General features: G+C 42.1%; 1 protein-coding gene across 1 annotated transcript in view; it reads left to right on the top strand.

Moving 5' to 3' along the window:
• Positions 1 to 12,653: 12,653 nt before the first annotated feature.
• LOC118231242 (zeta-sarcoglycan-like) overlaps positions 12,654 to 14,952 on the top strand; it is a 232,551-nt gene continuing 230,252 nt past the window's right edge. The window contains exons 1-2 of the mRNA XM_035424887.1: positions 12,654 to 12,795; positions 13,241 to 13,386. The gene's annotated coding sequence lies outside the window, so the exon portion shown is untranslated. The remainder of the gene's footprint in view (positions 12,796 to 13,240; positions 13,387 to 14,952) is intronic.

The raw sequence follows: 14,952 nt of genomic DNA, 5'->3' as shown, positions 1-14,952 counted from the left end.
CTCCTAAAAACTCTGTAAGAGCTGATTTAACACTGAACATTGTACTGTGTATCTAATTGCGCTCCCTGAACATCAAGTTCCTGTCAAGAGAAGGGGAGTGCAATGATAGAATTATAGCAGCATCCTATTGAAAAGGGATCCTTCATTCGATACAGTAATACACCTAATAGTTATTTCAACACTAAGAGCGTTTTTTTATGAGTCCATTGGGGATAAAATAATATATAGCCTATCAGTGTGAAATGTACTCCCTCAGAGTTGATTTAACACCATTAAATAACCACCATTGATTTAACCATTTTACGCGGGTATCCTTCTCGTTCCTGAACCGATCTCTATTTGAACATCTCAGTTTGCGCCATTCCCTGTTGCCACGGATGACTGATGAGCAGATGAGGGCACAGAATACTGCTGCTGTGTTTCAAAATACATGCTTTACAATGACAGTTATCCTAAAAGGAAAAAAATGGCCGTCCTGCAAAATGACTGTTTCAGAGATTCTCCCAGCAACCTTCTCGAGTAAACGGCTGTACAATGACACGCTCGCACTGGGGGGTGGGGGGCGGGGGGGGAAACAAAAAAAAAAACACTGACCTTTAGTTTTAGGTGTAGCGAATTGACAGCCCTGTAAAAAAAAAAAAGTGAGGTCAAAGCGATAAGGATTAAGTAATCTCTGTTGACAGTTTCAGAGTCGTGTGTCTTGATAAATACGACGATTAAATGACGGCTGGGAAGGAGACCAGGGCTCTTTATAGGGTGCTTGGCTTTATGGCCAATTCCTTATTTTATGACATTTCAGACTGGAAACAGCTTCAGCTTTTGACGACGGCCTGAAGACAGGCGTGCAATATTGATGATACATTTGCTTTGTAAAGGGATTATTTTACAGCGCCCTTGCCCGAACAGGGGTTCTGAAAGGGGAGATGCAGTACCTGCATATGCAGTCATAGTTAAGGGGGGGGGGGCATCTCCAGAACTGACATAGGCGTTTTACAGTTTAAACATGACAAGTCATTTTGTGGAGACAGATACCCAGATATGTGTGTGTCTGGCTCCAGAAAATTGGTGATTTTATAAATCCAGCTGAAATCAGTGATTTTATAAATCTGGCTGAAATCAGTGATTTTATAAATCTGGCTGACACAAATGATTTCATAAATCAAGCTGAAATTAGTGATTTTATACATCTGGCTAAAATGAGGAATTTTATAAATCCTTATTCAACATTTTCTGAGCACATGTCCCCCAGTGATTTGGAGGGATCTCGGTTGTTGAAGCATGAAAGCCTGGCCTTGTGATCTCAGGTAGCTCTGTGATGGCAAGCCAGGGGCTGTCTTTGCTGGAAGCAGGGCTGCTGCTAGCTCCTACCTGCATCCACGGTGTTTATGATAGCGTGGGACTTTCCCTTCTACACACCTTCACAAAACCCACAAGGGAGTGTGTCAGGAAGAGGAGTTGCCAGGAACTTTACAGAAACCACCGATATAACCCTTGTGTATCAAACCACTCCTGTTTTATAGGAGCTGTTCCACATCCGTTCGGTGTTGTATTAACAGAATTACTGTGATGTTATTCTGCGGTGAAATCTGCATGTTTACTGCTCTACTGGTGGGGCCAAAATGCATTTTCCGATGCATGTTGCAAATTAAGGCTTTCTATACATTAATGCACGTGTACACATGCAAACACACATACGCGCACAAACGCACACACAGACACTCACACAGACACGTACGCACACACACGCACGTATGCACACGTGCATGCACACACACGATGGAGCACAATGTGCAACTACAGTACTGTACATTCTGCTTCTACATATACTCTCCCTGAAGCAGAAGTTAGAATGCACCCCCAACCCTAGTACATGTTATTGGTACCACACACACACATCTAGCTGTCCTGATCTAGATTAAGGTTGAGACTTCAAAATCATTCTTGTAGAATCCCAGGGGATGGGCGTCACAATCTCAAACTTTAAAAATGTAGTATTTTCTGAATTGCACTGTTCGTCTTAGTCCCGCTGAAGCGAAAAAGTTTTGATTTTCACATTTTAACAATATGTCCTGACGTGCTGTGCCAGGAACACAAACTTGCTGTGAAATAAAAAAACAAAAATTCAGGTGTATTTGCAGTCTGACTTCTGGCGAACACTAAACACTTTAAATAACAACCTGCATGTGCCATTTTGTCTGCAGTCAGTTAAAAGTACTGTAGTGTATTGTTGGACAGGTGGCAGCCGGCAGACTTCAGTTAAATGTTTTTAATGGCGGTGTATGGGACAGGTGCAGCTGTACAGTGCATGTTAATGTGCGACAGGCTAATACCTTACCTGGTGCATCAGAGCCCCCAGACATAGGAGAAGCTGTATGGTGCCGTGGAGTGGGCATCACTGAGCGTGAGCAGCGGACTGGGGAGCAGAACATTTGGGCTGACATCTCAGGAGCCCCAGCGCTATTGCTCCCATACTCCCGGCAGATTTATCTTCCGCTGTTTGAATGGGTAGAAAGTGCACAGGATTTCTATGTTATCAAAATGCAGGGATTATACGGCATCCTGTTTGAAGAAAGGCTAAGACTGAGTAAACAATGTAATTTTTACATAATGCAGGCTTGGCACCGGCTGTTGAAACCAGGTAGATACCATGTTGCCCAAACGCTCCCCCTAGTTGTGACTGTGACTCAAGCATGTTAGTGTATATTCATACAGGTGTGTGTGTGTGTGTGTGTGTGTGTGTGAGTGTGTGCGTGCATGTATGCGCGCGTGTGTATGCTTGCGTGCGTATACGTGTTAGTGCATATTCATTTGTGTGAGGGTGTGAGTGTGCGCTTGTGTGTGTGTTCATATGTGTGAGGGCGTGTGCGTCTGTCTGTCTGCATGTGTGAGCGTGAGTGCTAGCAGGTCCACACGCAGGTGTGGAAGTCAGTGATCTCCCTGGGTCTGTCTCTGTGGCCCGTTCAGACATCACAGGTGTTCTCCTCGTGCTTGTCAGCGTCTCGTCCCTCTCTGATGTCAAGCTCTTGTGTTTGTCAGCTGGGGGTGTGGGGGTTGTGTGTGTGTGTGTGGGGAGGGGGGTGGTGGTGGTTATCTGGTGCAGGAACTCACAGCTACCACAGTGCTTTGTTGTTGGCCCCAATTATGGAAAAGCATAATTTATATCTTCAGTCAATGCTCTTGATAAACACAGAGGGATGTGGTAAAGACTCACCTGTTGTTTTAAAGCCTCGACTGCATCTAAGTGGGGGTTCCTGTTTGCACAGGGAGGGTCTGCTAACACAATCGGCAAATATAGATTCAAGCCTCTTTGTTGTCCTTATTATTTTTAAATAAATTACAATGTTCACCAAATGATGTGTTGTGGGAGAGTTTGCATGGATTAATGACATGGATTCTTCTGGTCTGCAAAAATAATTACAGTGAAGGCATGTTGCAACGCAATGCAATTGATCTTTCACTAAACTAATTGTTAATTGGATGGCAGATTGTCATATACAGTAGAAGCCTAATGATTGACCAGACATGTTGTAAGATTTCTATTTCTATTCATACGTTTTATTAGGCATGTGTGAATTTAGCCAGGCTGAAGACCAGGTGGGCAGAATTCTGGGCCAGTTGCAGTGGCCTGGTGGATGCAACGAGATGCAGTAGCCCAGCCAAGAGATTACAAGGGTGAGTATAAGTATCTGAGGGACTGCAGAGTGTGTGCGCACACACGCATACACACACATGCACACACACTCTCAAAAACACAAACACACGTACACACACGTACACACACACACACGCACATGCACACACACACACACACACACACACACACACATTTCCCCCGCTGCCCTGCGCTGTTTCCAGGAGGTCCAGGACTCCACATCTGTTCAGCAAACCCCAGCCGGCTTTCCCAGTGGAGCACACCAGTAGGCTTGCTCTCCGGCCCATGTGTCCACATCACAAAGCCACAAATTAGGTCCTGACATTTGGGTGCGATAATTGCCCCAGAAAAGCATGAGGCATCAATTACCCGCTCAGCGCTGTGACAGCTTACCCCTGAAGGACATGGTCACCCCACTGGACTCAGAGCGCTAAGCGGCCGTCAGGGTGGGACCTGCATACCAATCCCGTTAACCCCCCTCTCTCTCCCCCCACCCCCACCTCCCTGCTCACACCCCACCCACCCCCCCCCAACATCCCACCAGATTCAATCCAGTCCATTTCAAATGCAAGGGCTGTTTGAAAACCCAGCAGGCAAAATGTATTTTTTAGACCATATTTTTACATTTTAGTGTAACTATATTTCCATGTTACCCCACGTTTAAATTAAACAGTTTTTTTGTTTTTGCCTCACGAGTTTTCATTGCAGGCAGATCTTAATGTCATTGACATAATTTAATTTGTGTGACTGATAGCCAATATTATTTTGCTAAATGTGTGCACACTCACAAACATACACACAAATGACACAAACACAAATGACATAAATGTATTCATATGTCCCTTTCGATAAACCTAATTGACACAGTACATTAATAATTAAAGCACCATGACAACAATAATTTGTCACAGTACATTAAGTGCACCCTCTGACTGAAAAAGTGAGCGAAGTGGCAGTGAGTGTAAAAATGAAAGAGAGAACGCGTCGTTCAGAATGGGGCGAGCGTGTGTGTGTTTGTGTGTGGCTCAGAATGACCTCACACATCTCCCAGACTCCCCGGCTTCAGCGGGGGGCCCTGACAGAGAACGTTTCCCAACCGACGGCCCCCCTGTCCCCGGGGCGAGAGAAGAGAAAAAAGGTCAGTCGGTTAATTTGCACACTTTCCTCCTTAAAGCATTCTCTGAGCACTCAGGAGTAATTCAATCAGCGGTGAAAACACCGGCTAACCACCAGGAAGACAAAAAAAAGAAAGAAAGAAAAATCATTAAAGACGCAACACGTAGGCCACTGCTGGTAAGGTACTGAGGAAAGGATCTGTGATGTGTGCATTTTAAGATAATTAAAAAAACATTCAAAGTGGAAAATAATTGTACCTAAATATTTCAGATATTCAAATGTACACACTCCACAGTGACAAAGTTAAGATTAATCCAGACCCCATGATGCAACACAACCCGATTTCTCTAAATAGGGCACCATATTGGAAAAAGCTCATACAGTCTCATTCTTCAATAAGATTTTTTTAAAGATATTTCCCAGGACGCTGATGAACATGAATCTGGAATAGTAGAATGTATGACATCATAATATGTTAAATTACTGTAATCTAAATCCCATTGTAATCTTTGCAAATAAATATTAAAATGTATATCTTTTATTGGTAACTTATTCAAAGAACTATGAGGGCTTTAAAAGTGTTTTAAAAAATAGTATATAAATAAACCTTTAAAAAATACAGTAGAAAAAAAAATGTTGTCTCGATACAATGATATTTGTAGAAATAAATAAAGCCTTCGCTTGTAAAAAAAAGGAAAAAAATTAGAATCAATTGAAAGTTGGCGGTCTAATGCCATAGATGAAAGGACAAACACACTTTCATTAACAGAGGCATTCTGCAGCATTGCAAAGAATTTTCTTAATCAAAGTTTCGTCGTCCGAAGACGTCCAGCGTAAAAAAGCCAAAAGCAAATAAGGCCTTCGTTCCCATAATGGGCCGCAGAGTTTGCTCAGGTAGAGGAAGGTGAGGTGCTCAGTGCGGCTGTAGCCAGCCAGTGAAAGTGGGAATGCCCTTTGTTCCTCACAAGTCAGGCGGAAAATTGCTCACCTATTTGTCATTGTGTACCGTGGATGTGGAGACCAGTCAATGGATTCTTTCATGACAAGCTTACCGAATTGGATGTTTTTTTTTTTTTTTTTCTTTCCACCACCTCACCCACATTCACACCTGCACTGCCAGGTAAAATAACAAAAACAAAAGAAAAGGAGGGAGGGGAGAGAGAGAGAGAGAAAAGGAGGTTTAGAGAGAGACAGAGAGAGAAAGACAGGGAGAGAGGGAGAAAATTGATAGGCAAGAAGAATTCGCCATGTAACCTTGCACTTTTCCTAGGCTATATCAATTCAATTGAGCTTAATTTACACTTTGCACACAGTGTCAGGTAAAATGCCCTGCTTTGGCCGGCTTCCAAGCCTGCGGAATGTTCGCTAATTACACCTGCGACCACAAAAAAAGAGTCGAATAAGCCTACTGATGGACCTGTTCGCCGTGCATTATCTGCAAGATTAGAAACAGTATTTAGTTCATCTGAGGGCAAATACTCAAAGGGTTATGGTTCTGTAGACCTACTGTGACGTTACATCTGCTAGGTTTACGCACCTTGGTGGTCATGGTGTGAATGTGATTGACTCACTATTCCCAGTGGCCAAATGTCTCATTCCAGGACTAATGTGTATGGCTTATTGCACATACAGGATATCAAAGCGCAGAATTTGCTTTTAAATAGTTAATAGTCAGGAGAACATCCAGCACCGTAAAAGCAGATGCAGACTAATACTATTTGATGAACAAAAGGCCTCTGCCGAGGCACTTTCTTCTCTCCAAAGACATTTTATGTGATTAAACCTTCTCATATCTGACTATTCATAATCATCGTAATAAAAGGGTAATGATGCAATTCATTTCAGTTCATTAAAAAATTAATCTTATGTTGCTTACTTTTCAACCAAATACTGTATGGGGCGACATAGCTCAGGAGGTAAGACCGATTGTCTGGCAGTCGGAGGGTTGCCGGTTCAAACCCTGCCCTGGGCATGTCGAAGTGTCCTTGAGCAAGACACCTAACCCCTAACTGCTCTGGCGAATGAGAGGCATCAATTGTAAAGCGCTTTGGATAAAAGTGCTATATAAATGCAGTCCATTTACAATTTACTGTATGTGCTACTATGAGTGCCTGTTGGGACAAAGTGGGGAGCTAATGTAATACGCTCCCAAAAACATTTAAATAAATCTGGATTTTAGAAAAAAAAACACATTTTCCCATTGCAATAAGTCTTGCTTCTGTGATACTGGTAAGTTTGGTATGAAAACCAATTGAACTGCATTGTACTTTAATTATTTTCTGCATGTTATTGACTACATTGAATAATCCCCCCCCCCCCCCCCAGGTGGAAATCTTGAGTCAGACTGTTGATGGACAACAGTAAGTGATGTAACTGTCCTGACGGATTGCTTGTCCTCTATATGTAAATATTTTGGCGTACTTAAGGGACTTGTTCCCTTCCCAATCCATCTTGGACCCGTTAAGGGTCTTAACTGCATCCAGTATCCTAACTTTCAAAATGACCTTCGAAGTTTTAGAAAACATTACTAACTGCAATATCACAATGCAGTTAGTAATGTTTTCTAAACCTTTATGATGTTGACAGAGCTATAAATCACCTGTAAAATACAATTATACATTGAATTCCTTCACTGAGCTCTCCATCTGTAAACTGGCAGACTTATGACAAACTTTTATTTGAGAAAAATAATGACAACACACAAGAAATGAAAGAATGAGCACATTCATTTGTCAGACAACATCAAAAACCTGTTAAACCGTGCAAAAAAAAAAAAAAACCAGAGAAGCCAAACAGTATTTCCATGTAAAGCATAAAATTATCATTCCCGCTGGTTATGTGATGACAGGATCTATGCCATGTCTGACCCTTTGTCTTAAAGTTACAGACCATAACAATCCCCCCCCCCCCCCCCCCCCCCACAAAGCTCTATAAATTCAGAAAAGAGTAATTATTACCACGGACACAGTCGTTTCTTAGGGTCTGCTGCACTGAGCCATCATGCAAATTGCAACCTTCAGCCATTGCTGGGCGTTGTCTAGCCGTTGGCAACGGAGACAGATCCTTTGACCTGTCATTACTGTATGTTTATAGGAACTTTTTACAGTCTTGCATGGTCCATCATCAATTCAGCCTATGGAAAATTATTTCACAGATTACAGACATGTTTATTTTATGAGATATGTGTCCAAACTAACAAATTAAACAAAAAATTAGAAGCTTCACATCACAGACTTACAGGTTTGGACATGAGCTCTTCGAAAGGAAACTTGCAGTTTTATGTTTAAACATATTAAGACATATTTATCACTAACCTCAATCAATTACGATAAGTTCCCTTTGCTTAGCGGGTATTCTGGATGAGACTGTGTGAGAGCGAGTGAAATTAAGATGGAAATGTAACCGTTGTCAGATTTAACCGTTGATCTTATTCAAGAAGAGATTTCACATATGCCATGTCATTGCGTAGTTGAAAGGGCGTGTGACTCAGGCTTACTCTCAACACATCAATGGCTTCCTAACAATCCATAATCCATCTTTTTTTGTTCTGTATTAGGTGAAATCCCACATGCGGAGCGTCTATTGCTCTGTGACTGCACACAGTTATCTCCTTCACAAGATCACAGCACGGATATCAAACGGCAGGACCCACCTGTCAATGCGCAAATCAGCAATTAAAACTCTCACGTGGAGATGTCAAATAAATCAGAGGGAGACGAGACAAGCCCCGGCACATCGCTTCCAGAGGACGCGCGTGAACCTGCGCCGTTTGCGATCGGTGCGAATAACCGACCGTAGGAAGGGCAAGACGATCGGGACCGGGGGGAGCAATACTTGCATTCAAACGCACGGCATTTAATACATGAACATCACAGCCAAGCGCTGGCTATTTAGCAAGCAAGGGCCAACGAAGGACACCTGGAGATACATCGTATCGTTTTACATGGAGAGGGGGTAATTATGGTAATACTGAGCCACCAGCATTATGTGCAATGCTGAATACATGTCACAGGGAGGGACAGTATTAATCAAATCTGAGAGGTAGCAGACCCTCTATCAACTATCATTCTGATTCTTTAATCTGATCTGTTCACTAGAGATTACAGGAGAAAGTAGCATATAAATGACACAAAGGGACTTACATACACAAATGTATACACACACATACACACACACACACACAAATACAAATGAAGGCACACAGACTAATAACCACACACACACACACACACACACACACACACACACACGCACAGCTAATAAGTCGGTTCATGTGATGTTTGACTTGGCCAGTGGACCCTGGCTGGGGCTGTAATACCTGCAGGAGAGTGCACATCTCAGTACCTGCAGACGCGGAACTTCAAACACTCCCTACATTATGGCACACTGCTACCTCCAACGAAACATGAGGAGAGGAAATCCCCTAACTGGGAAAAATCACATCGCTCCAGTTGGGAACAGCACAACTCTTTCAAACCTATTGTGTATTTGATCAGAAAATACCCTAGTCCTGGAGACAGTTCTGCAGCATATATTCCATTAAGAGGTTCTACTTATTATTCAATAGGGAACAATAAAATATGCAGATTTGTGCTGTTTGTGTTGACAAGCATCTGTTTTTTTCAGCCATACGAACAGAAAACAAAAACAGTCCACCATGGATTTTGCAAAAATAAATCCAAATATATTTGCAATGTAACTGAACTCCTTTCCAAGTAATCCACAGTTAAGAACACAGCCTGGGGCCAGTTTAATATCCTTTGAAACTTGAACGTTGACAAATTAAAATGGCAGGGGATCAAACACCAGGCCAATAGCGTATCAAAGGCATGCATTTCCCCGTGCAGTCAGTTGTTGAGCTCAGAGGTTATAAATATTACAGCGGTACAGAATCATTGATGCCATCTTGCCACCTGCTGTTTGAGACGTGTCCTGGGGAACGAACCCATCCTACACGCTGCTGAAGTGTTGTGCCAATGCACAACAGCCTTTTCTACATTTTTGCAAATGAATCACAACATTAGAATGGACTTGCAGTATTTAGGAAGTGTTTCCCACGTTTAAGCTTGGTAAAGTCTGAGGTGGAGTACCTTGAGGCTGCCTGTCATCTAAATTCCATACAGATACAGATTTATAATCTTTGGAGTCAGAGATAAATAGAATTGTGACAGGGAAGAGGGTGGGCGAGGGGCGGGATGAGGGGGGTGGTGTTTGGGGGGGGGGTCAGATAAGACAAAATTAAAAGCTGCGACCCTTTCGACAATAGGCAAAGTGCATGTTGAATCCTGAGAGGTTTCGTCACCTTATCGAAGGCCACAGGTAGCGAAGTTAATCAGCTAGACACGAAGGGGCTCGTTGTCTTCCGGAAAGCCTCCGCGCTCTCCAATATCAAAGGCAATACGAGCCAGCACAACAAGATGCAGCCGAAGGTGATAGGGCATGGGCCATCTGAGTGCCGAGAGAGATGATACTGAATTAGCACTCTGAGCTAAATTAGACTGTTGATGTAATGAGAACGTCAGACTGAAGAGTTTATGCAGAGTCGGTTTGCATCGCGCTCAGTGTTCGCTGAGGTGCATTCCGAGACCCTCAGAAAGTCAAAAAGCATTTCAGGCTACTGTGTCACTCACAGAAATGAAATAACAAAATGATGTATATATATATATATATATATACATATATATATATATATATATATTTACTGAATTATATTTATATCAACCTCCTGAGAACACATTTTCCACTCACTCGTTGACACCTGTACACCTGCACGTTTGCTATATATATATAAGAGTATTATCACTGATTTACCAGCTATGACACGCTTAGTAAAAATAGAACAGACACAGTTAACCAAAGGAAATATTCCAGAGTTGAAAATTTACTCGGATCGAGCCGTCTGTCCTCAAGGCCCATCTCTAGCTTCTCTTTTTACTGTGTGGCTACGTGTAACATTGTTTTCATGTACACAGACAGCCTCTTTGGCTGGATAAGAGAGCCAGGAAGCAGAAAATGAGTGCGATGCAATGCTATATAAGGAAGAGAGAACGCAAACGATATCCACGAGGGACTTTCCGGACACCCTGCAGGTTTACCATTTTGAACAGAGATGAAATGACAAAGATATTTACAGAGAAATCTGTGAGGGAAAAAAACCTGTCTCAGAGTATTTGTGAATATTAATAACTTAAGCAGAGTGTAGTGTTTGCCAGCAACACCACAAAGCTCAGCGGTGACAGAGTTTGAGTCCACTAGAGACCACATATACTCTCTTATGAGTTAAAAGTAATATAATTAGTTGGATTTACACCTCCACACAATAATAATTCATAATTCCAGTGCTTGTCAGCTATTTGCCTTTGACTGTGGTTTAATCACCCATAAGACTTGACCAATGACCAAATGCTACAATATTTGCAACATTTATCACAAACAATAAAAAAACAGAACACATCCCTACACACTCCCTGTTATTGAACACCCTGCCTCCACCTCTAAGTCGACAGCCGCGATTGTGGAGATAATGATTGGGCTGGCGGTATTAAAGCAGTTCCCACTGACATTGATGTTCCCCCCGAGTCAGCAGAACCACACGGCCATTATAATGACATCCTCCTTTTTCCTGAATAGAGACTGCAAATCAAAGGCCATTAAGTTGGTTAAGTTACATTTAATCTTTTAATACCCTTCCCATATAGATCCAGCAGAGATAACATGATTGATCAAAGGCCGGCTGAACAGGGAGAATGCCAGCACCAGCATTTCCTGATCATTTCCTGATGAAGGAGGCGGGGAGGGGAAAAAAAAAGCTTAACATGAATGTGTCTTGATTTTCTATCTCCAAGTAATGCATACGCTACATGGCTACCCCCTGTGTCTTCTCTACAGACTGCCCTGTCTTTCTATTCAGTTGAACTAAAACACAATATATAAAGGGAACGGGAGCATTTTGAAGATAGAATCTCAGAATTTAGAAGTTTCTTGCATATATAGGCTTTTGAGGGCCATCAAGGCTATAATTCTCAGGTGACCGTCTGGACTTTCTGAAAATGATGGTAAATATTGAAATATTTTACTTATTTGTTCTATTCCAAAACACACCCAAGAGCACTGTGAAACCCCCAACCATATTTCTCAGAGAAACACACAGGAATTACTTGCAAATACACAAATACCAGCAGCTAAATAAAGTGAAATGGCTGCAGTGTTATGAAGCAGGGTCATACTGGCTCACCACATGTCTTGTTTGTGTACAGCAAATCTGAAGAAAAAAAGATTGCTCTGGTGAATATTTTGCAATTTCATAACGGTCAGCTGATGTTAAGGTTGTGTCAGAGCTTCAACACAAGAGTGAAATCACATGAGGTCATGGGAGGCACTATCTGCACTAAACCTCGCCATTGCTGACAGCCAACCAGGCCTCTCACAGACCAGAATTCTTGATGGCATAAAAAAAAACAAAAGGATATTTATTACAGTAAAAAAAATGAAATGGAAAAAAGTTATTACTATTTTTTAAATCAGATTACAAATATCATACTAAGGTTTCTGGCCTCTGTAAAAGGAGGTGACGTTTGAGCTGTCAGAATCTGGTTAGGCTGCCAATTTTCTGTTGTATTATTTGGACAACAACATTTATCTCTCTCTACGTGAACCCAGCCGGTCTGCCGTCAGGTGACGTCAGTTATGCCACGTGAAAAAAAATCCTTTTTCAAAAAATTGAAAAGTTAAAATAAATAATTTAAAAAACTCAAATTAAAAAGTAACATTCACGAGAGAGAAAATATATGCGATTAAAATGCATATCACCTACTTAAAACCCCGAAAGAACATTTAGGCCTACTGTCGACACGTCACATCAACGTCAGTAGCCTACGTTGTGAAGTGTGCCGTAAATGGAAAAGGTTGGGAAATACCGTTGTAGGCAATGAACTTGGTTGTGGGTCACGAGAAGGGACTTTTTCCAGTTTGAAACTTCACGACCACACTTGCAACACTAAAAAGTACTTCGCCTTACAGAATACCTGGTAAGTGGGCCTCAAGAGTACATTTAGTGTGTTATGAATCCAATGGGATAGGTGCTCTTAACACCAGGCCCGCAGTACAGGAACATGCTTTTCAGAACAAGATGACTTTAGATCACTCCGGCACGGACAGATCAAAGCATAGCTCGGTGCGTATTGGAAAAACATACAGGCTTATTTTAAGCTCACGCGGCACAATAGCGATGCTCCCGCATTAAACTCCCCCTGTCAAGAGCTTGACAAAGCCGCATTTCAGCGCAGAGACAAGGGTGTGTTTTCCGTAAACGCGTTTAACCTGCGGTGACCAAGCACAACAGCAGACACAATCCCGAGCCCGAAGGGGAAGAGACATGGGCTTTACTTGACACTGTTCCACATTCAAAGCTATCACATTTATGCACTTCATTATCAATGTTTACTTCATAGCAGCCCCTTTATTCTTTCGTAGCCCGAGGAAAAGACTACGGCACGTGCCAATCAGAGGTAATGTGCAAGAACGCTATCAAGAGAGAACCGCCGCGACAGCCGCGAGATGCTCTGTCATAAAAGAAAACAGGAGTCTGTAGGGTCTGTGTAAACCCTGGCGCAGCTAAGGTGAGCAATTACTTTAGTCAAGCACAAATTGTTGGGGTTTTTGGCATTAAAAGCTAGCTATTATCCAAACTGCATTTCTTTTCGGGATTGAGATAAAGAGGAAGAGAGAGGGAGAGTTGGTAAACTTTTATACTTTCTAAATGCGCAATATCAATATTTATGCAAACGCAAATGTTTCGTAAAATATTTTCACATGCACCCAAATAGTTGATGTGTATGTGTCGCATTGTGTTCACTTTTTATTTTATTTTATTTTTTTACACCTGCACCGTCCGTGCTGCCAGTGAAATAGATGTGCAGAGGAGATTACGCACAGATTCCTGGCTGTCCGTAGGCCGTCTACCTGTGCGGTCTGCCTCCCGGTCATGCGTTTAAATGCAAAGCTACACTTGAAACAAGACCACATTGGATGTGTCAAACTTAAGTCCATTGTGACAGTGGGATTACATCATGGAATGGCTGTCTTCAACCCACACCAGTACTCCTGCACGGGGAGGGAGGGTTTGAAGGTTTGGAAAGAGACAGTTTGCTTTGAAGATGTTCAATATATACTGAGTTTGGGAAAACAATTCAAATGGTATGTTCTGACATTAAGTTCAAAAACAGAATAGCATTTGTTTGAATGGATGAGCTGCACGAGTAACACTGCATTACTTGGAGAAAGAAAATCAAGATACATTCATTTTAAGCTTTTTTCTCCTCTCCTCCTTCATCATGAAATTCTCCACGTTCATGGGTAACACCGGACAAGGATTTATTGCTCATGATCAACAGTTTACTTTAGTAATATTTTTGAAATAATGCATCCATTTACAACTTAAGTCATCACAGCCTCCTGTGAAATAAATAAATCATATTTTAAAAATCAATAACCCTTGCAGTTAGATCAATAAATCCTCATAAGCCATGCGGTTTCTTCACACAAGCACATGTAATGTGTTCTATTAGAAAATATGCTAAACAAAACTTGGGTCGCATACATGCAAACAAATTGTTACCTAAAATATATAAAATCACTTAACCATGAAAATTCATAAAGGTGATTTTTATAAAAAATGAAAGAATACAAAACTAATGTAAGACCAAAAGGAGAAATCAATCGATGTTGTGTATTTGAGGAGTTTACTGAACATCTGGCAGAAAAAAAAAAAAGCTTAGTGTAAGAATGCTTACATCAGCATATTGACACATGTGAGCGCAGAACTCCGCAGCACAGTGTTTACAGGTAACCATGGAGACGTAATACTGGAGGCATTGCGTCTTGCAGCCAAACGGCTCTTGATGTGATGGCAGCCCTGTTTCAGCGGGGACCCACTGACCTGGAACCGGAGAGGTGTGTGCTGAGCCCGTGTTGAGAGAGCCTCCACCAAGGGAGCGAATTAAGGCGTCGGTGCGTAAGGTAGCCCCAAACAACCACGCTGTGCTCGGGGCACTTCCCAGCAGAGGAAAACAACAGGTGCTCCCAAAGAACAGTGTCAGGAGAATGACACTCTTCGACATTCCGCGCCAGTTAGCGCAGCGAAAATCGAGAAACGGACAAATAAATGTTTTTTTTAATTTTTTTAA

This window comes from Anguilla anguilla, chromosome 7, assembly GCF_013347855.1.
Source record: "Anguilla anguilla isolate fAngAng1 chromosome 7, fAngAng1.pri, whole genome shotgun sequence".
Classification (NCBI taxonomy): domain Eukaryota; kingdom Metazoa; phylum Chordata; class Actinopteri; order Anguilliformes; family Anguillidae; genus Anguilla; species Anguilla anguilla.
Note: the sequence above shows the minus strand (reverse complement) of the source record. Positions and strands in the feature narration are given on the sequence as shown.